Source organism: Colias croceus, chromosome 20, assembly GCF_905220415.1.
Source record: "Colias croceus chromosome 20, ilColCroc2.1".
NCBI lineage: Eukaryota > Metazoa > Arthropoda > Insecta > Lepidoptera > Pieridae > Colias > Colias croceus.
Genome location: NC_059556.1, coordinates 5,381,589 through 5,406,850, shown reverse-complemented (window position 1 = coordinate 5,406,850; position 25,262 = coordinate 5,381,589). Strand labels below are relative to the sequence as shown.

The 25,262-nt window shown below is 31.5% G+C and overlaps 1 protein-coding gene across 1 annotated transcript in view; it reads left to right on the top strand.

Moving 5' to 3' along the window:
• The window catches only part of LOC123700808, a 535,837-nt gene that overhangs the window by 423,260 nt on the left and 87,315 nt on the right, over window positions 1-25,262 (top strand). The window lies entirely within an intron of this gene.

The following is a 25,262-nucleotide window of genomic DNA, read 5'->3' as shown; positions in this document are numbered from 1 at the left end:
ATGTTTTTACATAGATTATTATTTTAGAAATATGTACTAAATAATTCATTAATAATAAATTAATTAATTAATACATTATGCAGAACGTTGTTATTCAGACGCAGACATTCATCGAGATTGCAATTTATTTTGTATCTACATTTGGGATTAGGGTTGGAGTACAAATAAAATAAATGATTTCAGGTGAAGCATTATATTGTACAGAGTTTGTTAATTTAAATTGCTTCACGTTACACTGACAGTTAAAAATTAAACATGGCCGCTATGAGGGTTTCGGGATTGGCGGGAACGAATTGTACGCTGTGATATTTATGCAGAGGTTGGGTAGACTGGTCTTCTATCTTCATTATAGGTACTTCGAGCTGCCAGCAGTGTTGTGCGAATTGTGATAAATGGCACTATTTGTATAGATTTGCACAAAAATGCGTTCGTACCGTCGCTCATAAAATTGTTTATTTACGATAATTTACTGTGTTTCGTAAAGATGAATGAAGATTAGTAAAGGAGATAACATAGTTGTAATATCTATTCAATCGTTGTCCATATAGAAGGATATTTCCTGTTTATATTTAGAGATACGTTTTTGAAATATTATACTTTCAATAATGCACATTATACATGAGCTTAAGGGAGCCGTTTCGTGTTTACTGTCTCGAGAGAATGCCACGTCTTCATATTAGATAAACGTGTTATCAATATATCTGTTTTTCCATGAGAGGGGTGGATAATGTGAGGTGTGAATATAAAAAGGTTTTTCGAGTTCGTAAAAAATATAATAACAAACGTATCCTTATTTTCCTCACTTGAGAGTTTCAATCAAGTATTGCACGCCTCATAAGCGAAGCGTTGAGGTGGGTACTACTGTCACTTCGCGCAAAACATCTGATTTTTCAAACTTAAAATGTCTTTATGTATCATACATTGCACTTGTAAGATAATACATACACACACATATTAAGAAAAAACACTATTTTTAACATTCATGATATTTTTGATGTCATTTTTGTTATTTAAACTAGTTAAAAACAGTTTAAAAAAGTTCTGTCTTGGACGTCCGTGTGTCTGTATGTGCGGAGGATTTAGCGACCGAAATACTTTACTAATCGAGTCTTTTTTTTTCTCTTACGCTTGAGTATGCTCAGGAATAGAACCCTTTCATTTTACAGGGTCTGATTCGATGTGGTTTAATTGTTATTAAATAAACAAAAAAAAATATCGACTTTTTTATATTTTTTTTTTATATTTATAGTGTACTCAAAATTCACCATTATAAACTCGATTCTTTATACTATAAGCCAAGGTTTAAAAAAATAAGTTGGTAGTCAGTCCCTTAAACCTGCGCAGTTTCACATCTAGGTGGGGCCACAAGAAAAATAGCTCAATTATTACGGTACCGCTTTCTTTACTTTTCCAACTGTTTTGAGACAGTACAAGAGCATTGGCACATGAGAACAAGTGTATCTACATACTTATATTATATACACCTTTATAAATAATCAATTTTATTGTAAAGGATGAGATTATGAGGCGTGCACTTTTGGATTTTCCAAACTTTTTTTGATTGCTTAAATAAATTCACAGGATATAACAATAAAGTGAAATCATATAAAATAAATATATAAACTACTCATATAAGTATATCGCTTCCTCACTGCTCGCTTGTTAATTTATCTGTGTTCCAATTTTCGGCCATATCGATGGAGTACTTTTAGTAAATTTTAGTATATAAGTGCTGCAAACATTTGATCAAATCCATTATAAAAAGTAAAATAATTGAAGTAGTATTAGTACCGCCTACAGAAACAGGTACTTTTCGTTGTGTATTAGATGACAAATAATGCAAATAGGCTAAAGAAAATTACTATTGACTGTATTTACATAACAAAATGAAACGAACATTGCTGATCTACATAGTTGATTAGTTTTCTTATTTACAGTTAACGTAAAAAAGACAATTCATTTTACTATTTCATTCGTAGGTTACTAATGGCGACTCCTTCCTTTCCGGATGGGAAAGTTAATTGAGTCTGACCTCTTGCGCATTCATTAATAGTTTACTTGCTAATGATCTTTTTTTTTTCGTTGCTTAGGTAGGTGTACGCTATACATACTGTGAGGGGAAAAGATAAGGCACGAATTGGGTCATCATGCTTATTTCGGGAGATACAATTGTTAACAAGGTCGGTTCTTATATGGTACTAAATAATCAATGTTTTATTCTGTTATTTTATACCGGTTAAAGTAAACTGTATCGTTTTCTCTTCCAGAGAAATGTCTTAAATTTTTCAACCACATGAAGTTTTGAATCGAAGTTAAAATAATTTGAATAACAAAACAAATAAATGTTCTAACATTTAAGTATGTTAAAATATTATGTGTTTGTCTTTTTTAGTTATGTTCTTTCTCATAGTTATAGTGCTCTCGAATATCTGTTCGATAATTATATTATCGTGCAGATATAAAAAAGGATTGCGGATTCGATCAAGTGGATATATTGTGGCCATGAACTTATAACGTGTTCAGCGATTACACGTAACTGCACAGTGGTGTCCCACATCCAGCCCCACGTGCAACATTGTCGTCAAGCTAAAAATAAACTATGCCTATGCTCTATATCTACGTATTAGTATGGGAGAGAAGCGAAATTGTTCATCAAACTTTGTAATTTTGACCTATCCACATGGTCTATTGGTAAATTGATTTCGTTTATCGTATAAGTAATTATTATATGAGTAGCTTATGATTTACAGTAATTTATCGGTTGATATTTTGTATGATAAAAAAGAGAAATGTTCGTGACAGTCTTGGGGTACGGATAAAATCTTCCGAGTTGATTTGATTTACCCCATAAAAGTCTTAATTATTTAACTTCCCAATTAATAACCCAAGTTTTCAAACGGATGAAATTAATTTTATCTATAGAACGTTATATTTTTTCTCAAACACCTAACACGAGCGAAGTTTGGCTATAAAATATCGAACCGTTCGTGGCACGGTTGAAACTTGGATGATAAAAGTGGCGTATTAAATATTGCTCTAAGCTTCCGGAGCTTAATGGCTTTTTGCTTAACTTAATTTACATAACTAGAAATTTTAAAGTTTCACTTAGTTTTATTGCATGCTTTCAAAAGTGTATTTCGAAAATATTATATGCTTTTAGCTTATAGAAATTTTTTCAGTTAAAAACAGGAAGTTTTATTATAGTGAGAATATAAGAGGCGGGTGTTTTTTTATCACTATAATTTTCATTACTGTAAAGTCTCATCTCATCAATCGCAAATAATTTAAATGTTTCAATACATATAAAGCAACTTAATAAATTAAATAAACAGTAGTGCATTCAAACATGACAAATTCTAAAACCTGCAAACTTAAAAGTTTGTTGTAGCAGTATGAAAATATAAAAATATACGTATCCGCATAGAATATTGCAATGCAATGCAATAAGTGCAGGATGCAATATGCAACGTAAGTGCAGGACGTCCGGACGTGCGACAGGCCATTCGACCTTGTCAACTTGTTCTATTTTAACATACAACTGTATTATATTAATACTTTTATTACTTATATATGATAATATTTGCTAATCTTTTTAAAATAAAAGGAACGTCAATAAAATTTACTCGAGTATCCGGATCTATTTAATAGTTTGAGTTTTTGTTCTTAGTCAATATTTGATTAGAAATTATGAAGTGTTGTGAAATATAGAGAAAGTATGACTATTATACTTCATTTCATACTCATATAATTGTAAATTTTACTAATCTAAGGAAAAGATTTTCAAAAGCTAACGTAAATGATTTTATTTATGCTATCGTATCATATATATATGCTTATACATAATGCATAATGAAATGAAAATAAATTCCTTGTTTATTTCTGATTCGTTTTGGTATGAAAATATTTGGTTAAATTTAAAAGTTTATTTTACCCAAAAGTTTTGTAACTACAGAAGCTACGTACATAAAATACCAACAAATATTCATGTCCCATTTTCGTATCTACTCGCCTCTAGACTATAAAGAATTTCAATCGTGAGTACGTACATATTTGTTCTTTATGTATAAAAGGTGTTGTATAAATAATTTCTGGAATGGTCAATATCTGGTGAAATTATTTACGCACATTTGCCGTGTTTTCATATTTAAACGACGTATAATTAAGGTTTATTCGTGGAGACCTTTCGATGTTACGATGATTAAATGTCACATACAATAATAGTAATATAGGGAGCGGAACATTAATCAAGTCTGCAATGAGCGAGACTCGTCAGTAGCCCGGGGCTATTCCCAATAAATTAAACCACATACAAATGCATTGAATGATGTGTCATGAATTCAAAGTTCATATTAAATTCCATAAGTTCGTCTATCAGAATTAATAACATTAATTTGCTGTAAAATTTACGTTATTAGTGAAAAATATTTAACGCTCTACCATCCCTACTATATTTTGTAACATTCACTTTTTGGCAAACCAAAATCATTTAAACACAGTAAATAAATGATTCAATAAATGAACGAATGAATATTTTATTACGTACAATAAACAATAATTGGTTAACGAAATCGGAAACGTACAGACCATTAAAATTCCAAATGAAATATACACCTATATAGGAAAATATGAAATGTGATCGCAATACGGGGTCAAAATAATGAGGACTCTACATTCGTAATTACGGCGCGATTCGAATGCTTTTGATTTTGGAATTAATTATTTTTCAACAACACAAGCCTTCAGCCCTGGCTCCATCTAGATTGAATAAGACTTAATAAATAATAAGCATAAAAATGTTTGCTCTTTCTCTCGTGTGTGTACCTCGCCACCAGCTTACCATTTATTTCAAAATCGCTAGTGAATTTCTGTGTCAGATGTTTTTCTTACAGACATAAAAAAATAAATAAAACTTTCATCCATATTTTTAGTGAAGATATGTAAGCGATAGTAGAATATCTATAAGAAAAATTTTATGATATAAGATTAGACAATAATAGTTCATCTTCGTGTAAGCTTACAATATCTACTTATATAACATAATGTTATATCCCATATCCTTTCTACGATATGTACATATTAAAGTGTGGTTGAACAGATCAATGTTAAACCGCAGTTAAACTGTTTCCACAAATCTATAAGCTTATGTAGGAATATGACAAACAAGTAATTTAGCCGCACAGTTTGCGAGGATGACAAGGTGACATATTGGTGAACTTATCCGGCAATTAGTAGCAAGTTTGTCCGGGCAGCGTTACAGATCGCTTATAACACTTGGAATGAAGCCAGATTCAAGCAATTTGTACAATATTCTCTCGTTAGCTTGAAGATATTTGTGATTTAAAACTAATTTCGCGTGGTTCGCAGTATTTCTTAATTAAACCCGGCAGACGGAAATGTATTGTGAAGGTAAAAAACATCGGAATTTCTAAGCAAAGGAATTCCTTTGAAACGAATGAAAGTAGATTGATCCACTCTAGAATATTTTATTAACGTATCCTACCTAGGTATCATATACTTAACCTAAATATCAGTAGTAATGTACTAGGAGCGGCTATTATTTTTATTGTTATCATCATCAGCCCATATACGTTCCCACTGCTGGGACACGGGCCTCCTATGAGGGTACAGCCGTAATCCACCACGCTGGCCAAGTGCGGGTTGGCGGATGACACATGTCGTCGAACTTTTTAATTCTTCGACATGTCGGTTTCCTCACGATGTTTTCCTTCACCGTTCGAGCAGTGGTGATGTTACAACATGCGCAGATAAATTGAAAAATCAATTTATTTCCTGCGCGCTCGCCTGGTCTCGAACCACGGACTTATCGATTCGAAGTTATTTTAAGTTAAGATTATTGTTATGTAAATATCGAATGATTTTCAAACATTTTATTGTAATTAAACAATATTTAAAAGGTGAAAAGTAATATATAAAAAAATAAATCATCAATTCCGTGCCCATACCCAATGCGATAGCGATACACATTATAAGTATTTACTCACAAATACAATTTAAATAGAACTCATCTATTCCATGATGTTTGTGCTTTAATTAAAGCATATTGTGCAGATATATACAGAGTAACTTTACCCTCGGTAAATACAAGATCGAAGCATCTGCATCGAGCTATGTGATATCAGTGAGCTCGATGAGTGGAAAATGGAGTCCGATGTTATTCCAGTGACTGGTTCTAGCTGCGAATTCGCATGACCGACTCAATTTTACGTTAATATTATAATGTGCATACTGTAGGTGTGCATTGAACTGTTAAATCACTGTTTGTTTCATTTATAGAACTGTACGTATTGTTTATTTATGATATGTATTTTTAAGAATATATTTTTATTAAATTACAACGTGATCGTTAGTTGTAAGTTATAAAATGCCTTTATAATTAAAACATTAACAACTAACAAGTAACAATATCGAATTTATTCAACAACATAATCCTGTTATCCTCTTTAGGAGTGTATAATTTGTACATATTATACTAAAATATATGAATCTATAATCATAGTGAGTCGTTAAAGCAATTTAGATGAAGGGTTGATTAAATTTGGTTGTCACGAAAGCGACACACGATGATTCAATTATTCAAGCTTGTGAATGAGGCTCACGTCATTTAAAATTGTGGCGTTAAACTAAGTTTGGCCAGAGTTTTAAATATGTTAAGGTATTTATAAAGCGGTTCGAGCTCAACACACATTCATAATCAATATCGTGAACAATGACCCCAATACAGTTTGAAACTGCACACTTACATAATAGAGGTGTAGGAGTTTTAATGAGTTTGCCCTGAGACCTGAATTAAGTGTACTTCGGTGCTGGCGTGAGTTGGCTTTGCAGTTTATTGGTTTGGAAGATTAACACTTTTAATCTCTACAGTTTCTTATTAGTTCGTTGAAGTTTATGGCCTAAATAATTCTTAAGATTTCCTGTTACATAGCTGATAGCGTCCCAAAAGGATAAGAATGTGAGTACCTACCTACCCATACCCATCATATATTGCCGAAGGCGATGGAAGATAGACCGAAAATAGAAGGAATTCTCTTTTCATGTTTAATATTTGTAAATATGTAATTATTATTAATATACATTATAGTAATAAAGTTAGGTACATTTCAAGTTTTTTTTCCAACCAATAACCATAGAGGTAGGTACGTACTGTGTCAATGACTGTCTATAAAAATAAATGGAACTTTGAAATATTACCTAAAGTAGAATATATTTCTTATAATATTTAACTTTTAACTGAGCTGTACGTTCCCTTTGAAGAATGTTTAACATTATAATGTATGTACATAAAGTTACGAAAGTACAGACAGAAAGACTTGAACATTTTACATTTCTAATTTGAAGATAAAAGTATTTTTTTATTCTTTATACATAATTACATATTATTCATAAGTTCGTGGTTTTTTTCGGATAATTACTATTCATGTGTGCAGTAATAATATAATCTCTAAAGTCTTTTTTAAAATAATCACGTATTTACATAGTACCTTATATTTACATATGAAATACAGCATTTTGTAACTGGTTATATTCTACTCTACATAATATGTATATCCTTACTTTCGTATGCATTTTTATTCACGCCCGTTATTCATTAAAGCTGTTTGTTCAATCGATATAAAACGTGCTAAAAGTGTCTGACCTCGCAGCAATATTGTATGCTCGTAGCCGTTTGTCTTTGTCATTTAAATTTCCAACAACCTCACATACGTTTAACAAGACAGATATGTAGGTGTGACAGAAAGTCCTTATGAATGATTAGAATTCTGAAATAACTGAATTTTTTTTTTGTTACCTATAAAATCTGTAGCTCTACGCCTTTTAAAGATAGAGATATTCATATTCTACTGAATAACGTTAAACTACGTTAAAATATGTGTATTCGATCAAATATTTCATGAAAGGAACTTTTATAAATCCATATTATATAATTCAGCAAGTAATTCACTCATGTGCTCGCACAAAGCTGTATTCGACGTTGTAAGTTTTAACGTCGCACAATAAGTGTAAAACATCAAATGTATTTTTCTATGGCGCGTATAATAAAGGAAATTGAAGAACTGAAAAGAAATAGCCGTATATTTTCCTTTCTCGGGAAAAGGTTAACCTGGTGTGTGTTATTTATTAAAAGGGGTTTTCATGCGAATTATTATTTTTGTTTCACATATAGCGATCTCATTAAGAAGTAAAATATTCCGTCGTGGCGTCCTTGATGTCAGGTAAAATTAATTCGTAGCACCTTTTAACTGAGAGGCACTAGAGCCGACTCTCCAGGGACGAGAGAAATTTATACGCCACATTACATATTCAAAAAGGTCTCCCGGCAACAAATAAAATGTGAAGATCGATGGCGAGACTAAATATAAATAATCTTTGTTTCACTTATTCGCCTCGTTGTCCTAGTGATGGATACAAGATGTTTATTTTTTATTTCGATCCAAATAAGGCTTTCTTTTTCTTTTTTGACATTGTTTAATGTTTCTAAGAATATGAGCAATTATTTTCAGGTATTTTACGTATTTTTATTTAATTAAGTACGCAATTTGCTTAATTTATAGAAAATCAAGGTTTATATTTTCTGAAATACTAGGTTAATCACAGATTTACTGGAAGTCTCTTATTATTCGCTTAAGTTCTAATGAGAATAAATTCTGTTTATTTATTTTGTTTACTAGCTTATTATTTCATAAATATGTTCTTAAATGATTATTTCATATATTTCATCATATTATTCATATTTCATAAATAATTAGTTCATAAGTTCCAGATCAGAGTTTAGAGATTACAGACTGATAACGGAGGGTGGGAGGCTTAATTTATTATCCTATTCTAGGCACTTGCTTCATTGACCCTATTCGTATATAACGTCGTTGATTTAATAATACTTAATACGCTAAAATATTAATTGTATTCTAATTCAATTCAACAAATAATAGGAATATAATATTGAATTAGTTACAGTATGTATTGTCTATTTCTAATAAATTGTTTTTGTATCGTTGATCATGAATCAATGACTATAATACACAATATATATTTAGTTGTATATGTATATATTTAGTTAATTTATATATAGATATCTTATCTTTATAAAACTTCAAATTTTCGCTTAGAGATTAATGTACCTCATAATTCCTCCACGGGCCTGGGGGAGTATGAACATCCACAATTAATAAGGTGTCATTTATAGGGTCACACGTTGCTACGGACATTAAACTTGATGTTAGCCATTAGTGGACTTGTACCCTTTGCATATAATATGGAAAAGGGTTACATACAATTATTCAGTATATTATATGGTACCTGAACTTCAAACAGGATAAAGTTCTAAATGACGTTATTATAAGTTGAGCATTTAGGTATGGTAAACTTTTTTTTTATTTGGTATGATTTGTGAGTCTTTTATGCAAATATTCGCAATTAATTGTATAAAAACATAATTATACAATATAATTAAACTAAAGAGTTTTTTTTGTTTTTTTTAACGCGCTAGTCTCAGGAACTACTGGTCTGATTTGAAAAAATATTTCGGCGTTAGATAGCCCATATATTGATCTATAAATCATTGCGCTAAGATATGAGCCATGCGGATAAAGCCTCGGGGCACAGCTAGTTTATGATAAGAAATTATGATAAACTAGCGGTCCGCCCCGGCTTCGCCCGTGGTACATGTTTACGTTTTCTCTACATAAGATCCATCCTCGTACTTCAAGGAATATAATAAAAAAAGAATTATCGAAATCGGTTCAGCCGTTCTCGAGTTATGGAATTACAACGAAAAGTGGCATTGATTTTTATATATTAGACTAGCGGTCCGCCCCGGCTTCGCCCGTGGTACATATTAACGTTTTCTCTACATAAGAACCATCCTCGTACTTCAAGGAATATAATAAAAAAAGAATTATCGAAATCGGTTCAGCCGTTCTCGAGTTATGGAATTACAACGAAAAGTGGCATTGATTTTTATATATTAGACTAGCGGTCCGCCCCGGCTTCGCCCGTGGTACATATTAACGTTTTCTCTACATAAGAACCATCCTCGTACTTCAAGGAATATAATAAAAAAAGAATTATCGAAATCGGTTCAGCCGTTCTCGAGTTATGGAATTACAACGAAAAGTGGCATTGATTTTTATATATTAGATAAGATTCTACAAATCTCATTCCAATGTTTGAAATAGGAACATTCATAGTATGGCATCTTGTGCGTAGTTAATTTTTACATATGAATTATTGATTGCAATTAATCAATCAATTTTTTTCTTGAGTAAAGTAAGTTTTATTGTATAAGAGTAAACGATAAAAGATTGATATTTTTGGATTGTTATGAATGTATGTCTAAACTAATATTATAAAGATGAAAGATTTTATTTCTTCGTTTACTTGGTAGGATTTAACTCAAAGCCAGGTGGAACGATTTTAAAGATTACAAGTTATGTGTTAGCATTAGAAAGCTGCATCTTTACTGAGTAACATTATAAATTTGGTCAAAAATGTAATAATTACCACTATCACTGACTAAACTCACAAGCAAATTCTCAATTTATTACATTTTCTACATAATAACACGACTATTTGTATCGAATCAATTCAAACGTATCAACCAAAACGTATTGTTGAACACGAAAGGATAAGAGGTAGGAATGATTCAGCCTTCTATAGGATATTAATATAATGCAACACTACGGCGCCTTCCTTCTGAGACGGACCGAGCATGACCTCTATTCATAGAGCCTACATATATAAAACTAAACTTTAAGGCCTTTTAAAAGGTTTTATAATATATTTTTTTTATACAGTATTTGTTTACGTAAAAATCATCGTAGCCAAAAGAACAAATCTCAAGTTCTACAATAGCTTTCTTTATCTGACTTGATATCTTTCCACCAGCTTGCATATAATGGAGACCCGACGCAGCGATCCTGATTTTATGTTTATTTTCTTTTCTATTTGTGTTTAAATTTTCCACAAAATTTTCATACAATGTTTCAAATATTCAATGCGCGTCTGAATATGACATGGCTGACAATAACTTGTTTGGCACTCAATTAAGGTTTTCTCTATATTGTGTGGCGGTCAGTTATTTAGTACGGTTGGCTGGAGAAAACAACACATATGACAAAACAATGATTCGGTTTGCACATAAAACGCAAAATTATGAAAGACTAGACAATTTATACTTAAGGTAGCGTTTAGCTACTATTATGTATTCTGTGCTTAAGGTGAACATTTTTACCAAGATCACTTTCTTATTTTAATTAATATGCAAGAATTTCAACCTTATACAATATTTTTATTAGATATATTATATTTTCTTAAGTAATATATTATTGTGTATCTATTTCTACGTATTTTTGTATTTCATATTTTGCAACTGGAACCGAAGAATGGGATTTTCACTGTCCTCATATATAAATGAAGCTCGTAGATACTAGGAACTTAAAACAGCTACGAGTCTCGTAGCTACTTTAAGATAAACATCCAAAACAATTATGACCCCTAAAAGTCGAAGATATCAACCACTTGTTAATAAAGAAACAAAGTACAACTCAAATATACATGTGTACAAATAGTACTATAGCTCACAGTCCCATAAGATAACAGTTGAGGGTCGTTTGCGGTATTTCAGTTGGCTGATTGGTTATCCTCGCTTAACTTATAGTACCTACGTTCGGATCGTCTGAGTGGATGTTGATCGATCCGTCGGGTTATTGTTTACTGACAGATTAATCGAGTGCAGGGACTGGACACCTGACTTGTTTGTGCGCAGACGAGCTCATATTTCATGATACAGTTCGAGACGAGAGCGCTTGCAGGCAATTTGTTGAATTGCTTGTATGGTTCCATTGCAGTGTATTTATGCTATTATATAGATAGTAGATCTACAACGCTTATAAACGTTGTATAGAATTGAATGGATGTTGTAAGATAAGCATGTTGTAAGTTGTAAGGAACATAATGGGTCTTTTGATCCGATCTTCCCAGAATGTGAAGGATAGAAATGTTTCGTTTATTTTAATAATATCTAATATTTTTTTTATATTTCACTTTAAGCGAGACACGTGTGGAAAGAGCTATTGCTAATTGAACATTTCTGTTGCAGATCTCAAAGGTTCAGGTTCTCTCCTTTGACTGCTAATTTATGCAGACCATTAGTCACGAAATGAATTAAAAGTTTAATCACTATTAATTACCTGGTACTTTTAGTAGACCAAAGAAAAGCAACCGTTAGAAGTAAAACTCTGTTCATTTAAATGGAGGATAGCAAACGATGCAAAGGAAAGCTAGTGAAATTGAGTGTATTTAGGTTCGTTAAATGTTGACTATCCTCTGCAAACACTAATTTGTTTTATTTAGAGGACTATCGGCGCCACTCAGGTTTTGGAATTATATTTGCGTCACATTATATGTATTAACGTGAATTTATATTCAGTTTGCATAATTTTTAATTTGCTATTAATTTAAAAGCGTATTAAACAAGATACAGGATTATTTAAATATTGTTAAAATCATAATAAAATAATTGAAATCGATATGGTGTTATTTAATACTATAAAACTTTGCGTTAGAATAATTAAGCAATATCCTTTCTTAGAACAAACTTCAGAAAGTAAAATAGAATCTCGATCATTAGTATACCTAAGTAAGTTATTTGGAGTAAACAAAAGACTTTAAATGGTTATTTTCCAAGCGAATTGCGTCTCCTCTGAGCAACGATAACATGAATATCGCCGTTGGGAGGCCCACAAAGTTTGAGGGCCGAAAGAAAAAATATTACAAGAACAATTCAATGTAGTTAACAGGAAAAAAGATTTTATGAAATACCTTTATAAAAATATATTGCGGTTTTGCCTATATACCTACTAAGAAAAGTTAAACAATTTGTATTTCCTAATAGGGATGTTTCTGTGTTGAGCTATTTTTACGTTGTTAGGAATGGAGCATCTACAAAGTGCATACCTATATCATTAATAATTATAAGTACACTTTACGCTCTATTAGTGAAATATCATTAATTGTTAGACTAGAACCGTATTTTTATTTGATCACTGTTATTAAAAATGTATGCTCGAATCAAATTATCACGTATAACTGTGATATAACACCTAAGACATTTCTATAAATTTAAATCTGACTATGAATTTAATATGGCGGCTGTCAGAGGCAGAACACATTGAACCCTTTTATAAATAATTAAATTAAATCCTAGTGAACATCAAATAGTTGTACAAAAACCATGTAAGCCGTAATCCTGTTCACAGAATTTGTAGCAATTCATTTGATAACAAACCCATATTACCCCTTGTTCGGTCGCAATAAGAACTTGGTATTTCAGGATTCTGTCACATTGATGTAGGGACAGGGGACTGATAAAAAGGGTAACATTATCGAAAACAGATGTCATTCATCTAGGCAAATTTACGATACGTTTCCATGTCGAATCGAATGTGAGTTATGTCGGTCGTTATTGTTCTAACTCCCTACAGATATAGCGATTTTAACGTTTTACGGTTCGATATTGCGAAATATGTATTTATTCATTTAACGTTTGTAAAATATGGTCGATGATTTTGAATTCGGAACTCCTTTTAACTACTTAAATGATAGCGACGATGTTGATATTAATAATAATGTAATATTATTATAATTTATATGAATATGACAAAATTTATCCATGAACAGATGAAGGTACGTAAGTAATAAAATAATAATAATGGAGAAATAGACACTCAATATAACAGTGTCTCTACCAAGTCTCTACGTGATTTCTGAGAAACTCATATATGATTCGAGATTATAAATTCTATACTTACCTTGATTTATATTTAAACCGAGATTCCTTTCAGGGAAATAATTGAATTTCAAAGCCAAATTCAAGTTCGATTAACTTCGGTAAAACGTGGAACCGAAATCCCGCAACCAATAAGAAAGTTCAAATATTTGTCTTAAAACTTTTGAGATCCTGATTTATTTACAATACCAGATACTAATTGTTACGAACTTTTGGGATGATTATCTTTTGCTTATAAGGCAGACCGTATAGCTAAAAATAATCATTTCAAACAACTAAACTTCCGATAAGATACGAAAAATAATATAAAGAGTGAAGATATGTTATTGGAATCAAAATGTATTAAAGGAAATAACTATATACGATGCAAAAACATATTAAGATGATCAATAATTAATTATCATTTCCTATAAAGGCACCCGCCACTGGGACTCATCACTCAGCCCTCATTGATGCTAGTTATAATCTATTACGCCGGTCGCATGTCACATGTCAAACATATTTTGTTTCAACGGGATGCTTCACTGATGCTACCTGGTAATGAGAAAATATATTAAAGCCCCTATTTTGACATGGCTCGTATACTGTTGAGCCCGCGAAATTTATTACTCAGCTATATAATAACTAATATGTTTGTTTTGTCCTTCAGATAAAGGTAAACAACAGACGTAAAATTATCTGTTACAAATTCCGGAAACAGAGGCGTAACGCTTTGTCAAATAAGGTTTCGTTCAGGAGGTTACAGGTTAAGTTACAATGCAAAACCAGTAACAATTACTTCCTGGTACATTGTAATTTGTAATAGTATTCATAATTTTAAATTAAATATCATTGTATGTTTACTTGATTTAACAACCAATTTTAGATATTACCTAATATTACAAATACTTAAATCATATATAAACAATAATAACCTAGGAGAAACATTATGGGCTATTACAGCGAGGACATAATATTACACTTTGCCCCCTGTTAATACTTAGGGTTCGGTCTTGGTTCGGTAATCAAAGGGTTGTTTTCAGTAATCTTTTACCAAGCTTCAAATGAATGGTCATAACTCACTGGAAAATTTTTATATTGTGATAAGTACATAGGTATATATTATACTTGGAATATTCTACAGCACCCGCAGCTTCAAACATTATATGGGATCAGGATTTTAATAATAAAAATCAATATTTAAGCAATGTTTTCCTGTTTATTGAATATACACACCATCCAAATGTAATTGACCAAACCAAGAGATCAATGTAAATTTGATATCTTGCAGATCAATTGAATATGTCTCCAAGTAATTGGATACGACCAAAGTTTGTACTATAATAATATAATATTAATATAATTCGGTTCGAAATGAATATGATCTTGATATGATACAATTCTAAGTTCCGTATGATTTTTTCTTTATGGAACACTAAGAAGGTTATAAAGATATTGTTTGTTATTCCCACGTTTAGAGGATCACTGGTTTTCATATGAACACGAAAACACGCCTTTGTTGATATTTTATATTCTGATCCTGCCAATGATTCTACCCATTGTTAGTTCATTCTTTGTTTCTTATGTTAAAATACACACAACATACAGAAATACGTTCTTTTTCAGTTTATAAATAACATTATGCATTCAGTGGTGTGTTAATATATGCCATACCATGTTTGTGGACATATTGGTAAAATTAAAAATATATATGATGTTTATTTTCAGCATTCATCGATATACGTATTTTTTGCCTGATGTGAGCATCTCATGTTACATAATAACCTTCGTGCATGAATATTCTCTACTAGCTTCCGCCCACGACTTTGTACATGCATCCCCGTTTTTCCCCGTTCCCGCAAGAATTTCGGGAAATCCTTTCTTAGGGGACGCCTACGTTATGACATCTACCTGCATGCCAAATTTCAGCCCGATACGTCCAGTGGTTTGGGCTGTGCGTTGATAGATCACTATATCAGTCACCTTTGAGTTTTATATATATATAGATATGTGTTCTGTTTTCTGAGAAATAAATGTACTTATAAGCTCGTTTCATGAAGATGAGACTAAAACTTATTATATTTTATAGGGCTAAACCCGAATATAGGTATTGTATAATATGTATATTATTTTCTAACAAACCTGCTAGAAAACAGCTTGTTTTACTTTTATGAATATTCGGTAGGTTTTAGGTCGATATTTTATTTTTACCTCTTTGTTAAAAGAGTACCGTGAGTACCGTGCGTACCGTAAACACCGAACTAAACCACAATAAATAAATTCACTGAAATACTGCACGAATTGTGAAGTCAACATTAATATCTGCTGGTTCAATAATTCCGTAACAAGAAAAAGCTAGGCGAGGCAATAGTTCGAGTTTTACAGACTGTGAAGTTAGTGGAGTGCATTAAGCAGACCAAGTTGTCTGAAAGCGGCTTGCATGTTTTAGACAAGTTGCCACGTTAAAACTTAAACCAACGCTTGCTTCTGTTGACCTCTGCTGAATACTAAGACTTCTTTATGAAACAATAATATGCTCTGGCGAGAACGTTAACCTGACCTACTTCTGAATCGTTGTATTTCGTTGAAATGGCAGTTATCCAGCATTAAACGAATCTCATTTAAAAGTTTTTCTACATTTAATTGAACTGAAATAAGGTAGAGTGTGCGCATGAAACGTTTTTGTATAATACAATGTATGTAGGTATCATTACAGACATTAAACTAAAAGTTTTAATTATTTAATCCTTTATTTTACCCAAGTTTTAAGGGATAAACTAATCTAACGGGTTTGATTAATGAAAATTGGTCTATGATTTTACAGAGGCTAGACGGCTATTTCACCAAATCTATATTCCTAGAATATAGCGAATCAAGTGAAATACCTATATAAATCAACCCTACATATTGTATTTCACATAATTGGTACATTTGATTAGACTTTACATTTATTGCCATACTTTCCAAGTAAGTTCAATATTAGTGCTTCAAATTGTTGGGTAATTTACCAAAGCTTATTGCATTGTATCCGAGAAGCAGTTTGCATCGTTATAGCGTAGCAAGCACTGGCTGGTTTCAATTATTGTGTACCTGGACTAATTCCTCGGTATTACACGTACGAACACGTGATATAACGGCAACCTACAATGTAACCTACATCTGTTCATCATTTAATATGTTTTATGTGCTTCACATAAAGTGAAATGGAATCGACGGAAAATTGCTTAAGTACTTATTATTAAAACAAAATAGTTCACATTTTTTCAAACAAAGAAATACCAGCATAAAAAAAAAGGAATCGAGACACTTTTAGAGGAAACAGAATATATAGAGGTACATAGGTATAAATATGTCAACATAAATTGTCAATAAATGCAGTTATTACAAACGGTTTGTGCTGATTTATCTACCTACTTAATTTAGATTTACATCTTTCAAAGTATGCCGATAAACGGTTGGAGATATGGGTTGAACGAACGAAAGGCGTAGGTGCATCGTATGGAAGTTGCAGGCATCGGACGAACGAAACCTTGTATGATAAATAATATTAATAAAGTATCTTGCAAGGGAAAAAGTATGTTGAAATGAACATATAATTCCTCGAGTCTCAAACGGTTGCTCCGTTTGAATAATGAATCCTCCGTTTGAAAAACTAATGAATCAAATTGAGACGTAGAATCATACCTACAGTATAATCTGCAGGGGGATATTTGCGGGGCTTACTTATCAAATATAATTATTGCATATGATCGTAGAAATATAAATTATTTTATTTATAAAATAGGTTTACTCGAATACTAAAAGCTAGACAGTGCAGACATTTAATATTGAGAAAAGTTCGGTAAAAATATAACCCAAACCGTTTCATATTGAAGCATATATCAACAAACGTATCTGTCTGTGGATAGCAACGAACTTGAATTGAGTTTCCCGGGGTTTCTGGCTACACTTACACCACTTTCCTTCGCAATATCCCTCCGTTTATACGCTGATATTTCAACGAGATGAACCTATTCAAAATCACAGACTTTGGCTCATGTTTCAGACGGTTGGAGCTGATATTTACTTTACCGTAGGGTTATAAACATAATATATACCTACATACATGAAAGTCAATAACCTACCTATAAATATTAATTAAATAAACATACTACGAAATCATCCCTTTGGGAGTAATTGAAGTGACAGATTCATTAATGTGATAAATAATGTAAACGTACCTATTGTTATCTTTTTTGTATAAATATATTTTATATTTTACGCGTTTAGTTTTGAATAATATTATAGCCAATAGCTTGATGAAAAGTTAGGCATATTTCATTTATACAATATTAGTTTCATGAAGTTTTGATTAAATGATGCGGGAAAGCTACCCACACGTGCTGATGCAATTATTATTATTCAAACCTTGCGAACGAGGTCATCGCTTAAAATTACTTTGTTATACAAAATTTGAATAGAGTATGAAATATGTACAGGTATTTGTTAGCTATTATGTGGTTGGTTTAATAACTAAGCTTAGCCAGATCAATGACCAAACTGAAAATTAATCAAATTATGACAAACATTTATCCCTCAAGGCTCATTAATAATTTTTCTTCAAAATTACAGTAAACAGCCTTTTACCTGTCAATCCACTAAACTCCCTGGAAACCGTATCCCAGATTTCTTGGTTAAAATGCTATCGCACGATTATATTTATAATGTTTACCTCCTTCGTAACTATACCAAAATATCCGTTCAATAATAATCCTCACTCATAAAGTATGAGTTGGTCAAGTACGATTTATGAAGCGGGGATAACATAATATTGTAGTGGCACACAGATTTATCTTTATGGAGAAGCTCGATAGTTTCGATAGATAGATAGATTCGGTCTTACTAGACTCGTAACTTTTTTGGTGCCTTCTATTTAATTAGCTTAAACGTTCACATACACGCTAGAATTTAATTAGACTGTCACGTATATCTAACATAAATACCATTAGCAAGTATTTGGAATAGTGCCATTACTTAAGGAAATGATAATGTACACGGACAACCTGTCGCTTATGTAGGCGACATGCGTTGCAGACTATTAAGTATATTTATGTCTTTGCCCTACATAATATTAAATATCAAACTATAATCTTCATCTAATTCGGTTTATTATTTACTAAGTACTATGCTGCATTAATACAAAAAAATTGAAAATTGAAACAGTCTTGAAAAGTAGATGAGATTATAGTTAAGAATTAGGTAATCTAAATGTAAATACTAAACTCTACCAAATGAAATAATCCATTTAATATAGCCAAATCATGAATCAATGCATCTCTGCTCGATAACCTTTTATAATGTAAGAATTTAGAATATTCAACGTAAAGGTGGATAACCATCATTTAAAACACTTCTTATCGAGCTCGTTTGAAAGCTGTTTGTTGCAGGAATTGAAAATCAAAATAATAGTTAAAAAAAAATAAACAAATCTAACCACGTTAGTTATTAATCGATCCGTCGGGTTATTGTTTACTGACAGATTAATCGAGTGCAGGAAGCGGACTCCCCGACTCGTTTGCGTGGTGCCGACGAGTTCATATTTCGCACTTCGGTAAATACATACTTATGTGCGTAAAATTAATTGTAACACTTTGACTCCGAGTCTAATTGTTTGTGTGTTGTATCTGGTTGTATCATATATATACAAATGAAGGGTGTATCATAAATTCTTTCCGAGTTTTTTTAGCGTTAGTTTTATAATATTGGGTGTTAATAATGTTAATTAAAATGGCCTACATTTTTAACCGACTTCATTTCTACTTTAAGTGCACAAGAAAAACTGGTACCTTATCTACGAAGTTTACGTAGCGCATGCCAAGGAAGAAAATTTATTAATAGATTTTTGCGCCATTAGCTTAAAAATTACAAAATTTACTAAATACATTAGCTTTCAATGCTTCTTGGTAATTAATAGTATCAAAAGACCCAAAATTACAATATTTTACACGTATAGAGCCTACCATTTCATCTCGACTATGCATGCCATTGAGAATATAGGTATAGATTATAAGCTTCTTGGTATAGATATTATGTTGTTTATGATTAAATATACTGATAAAGATTTTAATGTGTCAAATTATATTTAATAGGATGTTAATGTAAATTTTATCTTAATGGTTCGTGCGAATCTAACGTCTGCAACAGGAAGGGGATGATTGATGGTTTCATGCTTATTAAATCTTTACTTTGATGTTGATTTATATTATTTTCAAGCGATTTTCCATTCAGGCGCATAATTGAATCGTGAAGCCAGATAACAAGATTGATTAAGTTTGGCAGGTAACAGAAAATTCTATTTAATAGATAGAATTTGTCTGGGAACAGAAATAAGTATTAATAATAATTATTCGAAATATTCTGCTAAACATGAAAACATTCAATCTAATTTTACCTAGAAACTAGGGGACTTATATTCTTGCGTAGGTAGGTAGGTACTTGAATCATATCCTATTTGATAGAATTATTACATCATTACTACTCATATAAAAATATTAATTTCCATTGTAACTCTGTATGCATTATATTCGTTTTCAATACAGAATACAAAGCAGATTCTTAATCTATAATATTTGATAAAGAAATCTTGACTAAATAAACGAAAGAGGTATTTGGAGTTAAATGTAATACTTAGTTACCATTGAAATATTTAATATATAAATTAATCTATTTGTATCTATATAGGTAATGTCACAAAGTGTTGTATGCTTGGTAATTATATGATGTATTTTAATGATCCTAAATCCATTCAGCAAAAGGAGACTTAAATAGCCGTGAAATGGGATAATTATGAATTGCTTAAAATTATGCAATTTGATCTATAGAGACAGTAAGTAATACTTTCTATAGAGGACTAAGTTCCAAATTATGTTTCATCCCCACTGTAACTACTGTAAGTAATTGAAGAGGTACATTTCTTTGAATTGCTTTCATCTCTAATTACGGATAGACTCAATAATTCATACCGAATATTGATAATTTATTTATATTTTCATACTTTTTTCAAAAACGGAAAAAACAAGACAAAGAACAAACATTTTTGAGATATTTTAAGAATAGAAGATATCTTAAATAATGATTAAATTTTTTTTAATATGAAAAATATTATATTAACCTAGTATTTCAACAATATCCTTCTACAGTTGAATTATAGAGAAAAATAATAAAAAATGAAACATTTTCGAACAACATTGTAAAAAAATAACAATTTTGTCAAAAGCAATGGAGCCTATAATTTAGTTTAATTGAAGCATCAATGTTCTTGTTTCAGAGTGGAACAACAAGCTTCTAATAATGGGAACGTTCAACGTTTTATGTAAACGAATTTTCTTTATAAGTATAGAGTCGAGAGAGTAACAAGCCGTCAAGTTCACGAGACCAGACAGCGAAGCGATAAACGATGTTCACAGGGTCGTACTTCAGTTTAAACTTTACAGCAATATTTATTATTAGGAGTACATAAACTAAGATCCCTTGGAGAAGTAAACACTCCATTGAGGACTCTGCGATAAACATGATCTAAATAATAACTGATCGTGATCCATTCGTACTAGGTAATATTATAAATGCGAGAGTGAGTTTTTTGTTATTTTTTTACTTTCTTTGTCATATTCACAAAGTTATGATTTTATGATATGATTTTTGTTTCTGTATATATGTAGATTGTATTTTATTTGATTACGCGGGCTAGACCGCGAGCAGCAAGTAAACTTACGAAAAACCCACATTTAAATCAGGAACCTATTTCTATATCTCATATTATATACAATATTCTAAATATTAAGCTAGGTCACTGTAAAGTATCATCAAAATCCGTTCAGTGATTTACGCGTAAATTAATAACAAACAAACATTCATTCTATCAAACTTTCATTATTTAACATTAGTAGAGCTTTTCGTTAAATTTAGATTTACCTATGTGTAATGTAAAAGCTTTTTGATGAATTTAGGTTTCAATGTGACTTGAGCTTTTTGTTATATTCTTTTCTCCATGGGTTTGATATTTTTATTAAATTTAGCTTTCCATGTGATTTTGATTTGTTCTTCATTCCACATTGCATGATTGTCTGAAGACATTAAAGATGTTTTTAAATATCAGAGCAATCTTTCATAAACCTTTCAAATAAAATCGAAAACATATACTTAGGTACACCCAATGGTATACCTACGTTGTTAACGTTTCATCTTAAATGAACATATTTATATTTTATTAGTAGATATAATGACCCTATGATGTATTTTTCTAAAATATAAGACTCACTTAGTCAGGGCGTAGGCCGTAATAGCTCAAAGCTAGTCAAGTGGTCACACCGTGGGACGTATCGAAGGAAAATTTTGCCAGATAGTAATAAGTGCTTGTAAATTATTTTCGTATAATTCTAATATCTTATAGCATTAAGCACAACCTGCCCTTGATTGTGATTTTGCGAAGGTAATTGAAAAAATATTGATTTGCTATGCTTGAATCACAATATAGAATACAAATATGAAATAAACGATATGCCACCTGCTCTGGGTAGGACTTATATGCTTTTTGATACTAAAAGTATATAATATAATAGGAAATTATATAAAATTAACATACTATTTCGAAATTTAAGTCTTTTCGACGGATATATTTATTTTTATTTACACTTAATTAATTGTACAAATAGGAAACCTTAGAATTAATTACATCTAAAAACAGAGTACAATTAACTTGGCGGCCTTATCACTAAGTAGTGATCTCTACCAGGCAACCACGGTAAAAGGTAACAAGCAAAGAGGTCACTAAAATGGCGGGATATACTTAGGTACTTTTAGATTTTTGAAATTTCTTCAACGTTAAAGGAAAATATTTTTCAAATAACGCGATAGCAATTTATAATCTGTGTACAAACTAAACTAAATAGACTATTATAATATTTCGATGCGTAATAAAGTTCTAATAAAAATACTATTATCACTATTCATATCATTCGTAGCGATTGCAATCGTAAAATAAGATAGATAGATACAAATAGTATAATAAAATAAAACGGTATTCAGTGTTCAGCAAGGCGATAAAAAAGGCAATCAGTTTGTCTCGAGTGGCAGCCTGGAGGCAGATTTTTGTGGTGAAGAGAGCACGCGTATTTACGTAACCCTAAGCTGTTGATTGGATGACGCGGTGTCGGAATCGCATTAGCCACCCCAGTGCCCATGTAAATATTGTCAACTTGAAGACGATTTAATCAAACATTCAGTTGGCATCGTAATTGCACTCTTTAAATGGTATTTGTTTTTATACTAAATTGTGTTTAGTAATTTTAACTTGAACTCTATCTATAAGAGCCAGCGCGCACGAGCAACTTTGTCTCCGCAACTATTTTGTCTCTCCCATCAATTGTATGGGGAGTTGCGTCGCTACGTGCGCGCTCTTTCATACTAGCCCATGGCTGGGAAAGACAAAATAGTTGCAGAGACAAAGTTGCTCGTGCGCGCTGGCTCTTAGTTCATATCTAGAGCTCTCGACATAAATATAACAGGAAAATCAATCAAGCAAACGCCTAACAACCGAATGACGTGTAGAAAACCTCATTTTTGGAGATTTATGTAATTGAAAGATACCTGGTTGATTAATAGAATCCTGGACGTAATTGGTATATAGTAACTAGCTGTGCCCCGCCGTTTTACTCGCAGTGCTCCGCTCCTGTCGGTCTTGGCGTGATGATATAAATTATAATTAACTAGGTTTCCGCCCGCGGCTTCGCCCGCGCAGTCAAAGAAAAACCCGCATAGTTCCCGTCCCCGTGGGATTTCCGGGATTGCGTCATTTTGCCGGCATAAAAAGTAGCATTTGTCCTTTCTGGGGTGTCAAAATATCTCCATACCAAATTTCATGAAAATTGGTTAAGTAGCTAAGGCTTGATTGAGTAACAGACAGACAGAGTTACTTTCGCATTTATAATTTTAGCTGAAAAGTTTGTTCGGACCTGTATTTCCTGAGATTAGCGCGTTCAAACAACAAACTTTTCAGCTTTATAATATTATATATGTACTATGTGTTACATGATATATAGTATAGATGGAATGGAATTTATGATTATGTATTTCTTACTATCACAAAACATAAAATATATGCAGTGTACACAGCACAGAACATATAAAGAGGTTTATAAGTAACCTCTTTATATGTTTTGTGGTACACAGCGTATATGCAGCCTAGATGTACCGTGGCCAAGAAGCTTATATCTAATACACTGGAGATTGCACTATGACCATTGACTTGTCACAAGAAAATATAACCTTGAATGACGTCAGTGTTGTTTTTTGTCTCTTTCTGTGGGTGACCACACTGGTTTGTATATTCAGGACTTTTCGAAATAGAAAAAACTAAAAATCATGGTCTATAAATAATAACGACATATATTTTTAACAGTATTAATTATATTATAATATTACTACTACTATACTTTATAGGTACATACAATTTTAATTAGTATAGAATGATAGTTTTAAATAACTCTTGGCTACAAAGCTTGGATATGAACCGATATATAGCATTAACATCCTTTGTAAATAGAGGAAAGTTGTGTTTTGCATCAGATGCTCTTTACCAAATTGTAAGCTACTCAGATCTTCTTTTTAAACGCGTTGCTTCGACGGGTCAATTTCAAGCCAAAATCATCAAAGAAAAACTGTTTATAATAAACGCCTTGCACAAATTTCAGCTAACTTTACAAAGTTTATTTTTCAAAAGGTATTTTTTTCTGGGTCGTAATCCTCAGTAATTTTACCCTTGATGGGCACATATATTTCTTTTTATTTTACTTTTTGGAAAGCTGAAATACCTAAAAAAAAAAAATATGAGGTAAGTTAAAAAAGTATAAATTTCAATGTAAAAACGAACAATCTTATAACTACATGTGAGTGCAATACCGATGTCGAGTGTTGTTTCATTACTAGTAAAAATCTTGAAAATGGTGTTCTAAATTTCATCATAATATTGTTATTACAATATATTCTCTTCACTATCCATAAAAACTCGTCATCATGGTTACCTTACTTGTTAATTTTGTTTATTGAAAACTTGTTGAAAAATGATAAAGTATTAGGAAAATAACAAATTTAACATGACTGCTTTCTAAAATGATGCAAAATTTTACAATTTTTGCCATTGAAATGATTCTAAACAGGTAAATGCAGGAGTATTGAGGAATATTGTAAATAATGTAAATATACACTTGCCTGTGAAATTCTATGCCAGAATTTGGTGTCCAAACACTTCTGCAATTTTTCACAATGCAATACATTATTTATATTCGCAAAATATTTATTAAATACGCAACAATATTAACTTAAATATTCGAAGCGACGCAATTTTTTTGACACTTATGCCATATTGTCAAAGTGAGAGTTGCTACAATTTTATTATGGTAACTACCCATAATCAGGGAGTATCGCTTTTTAATAATTGGTC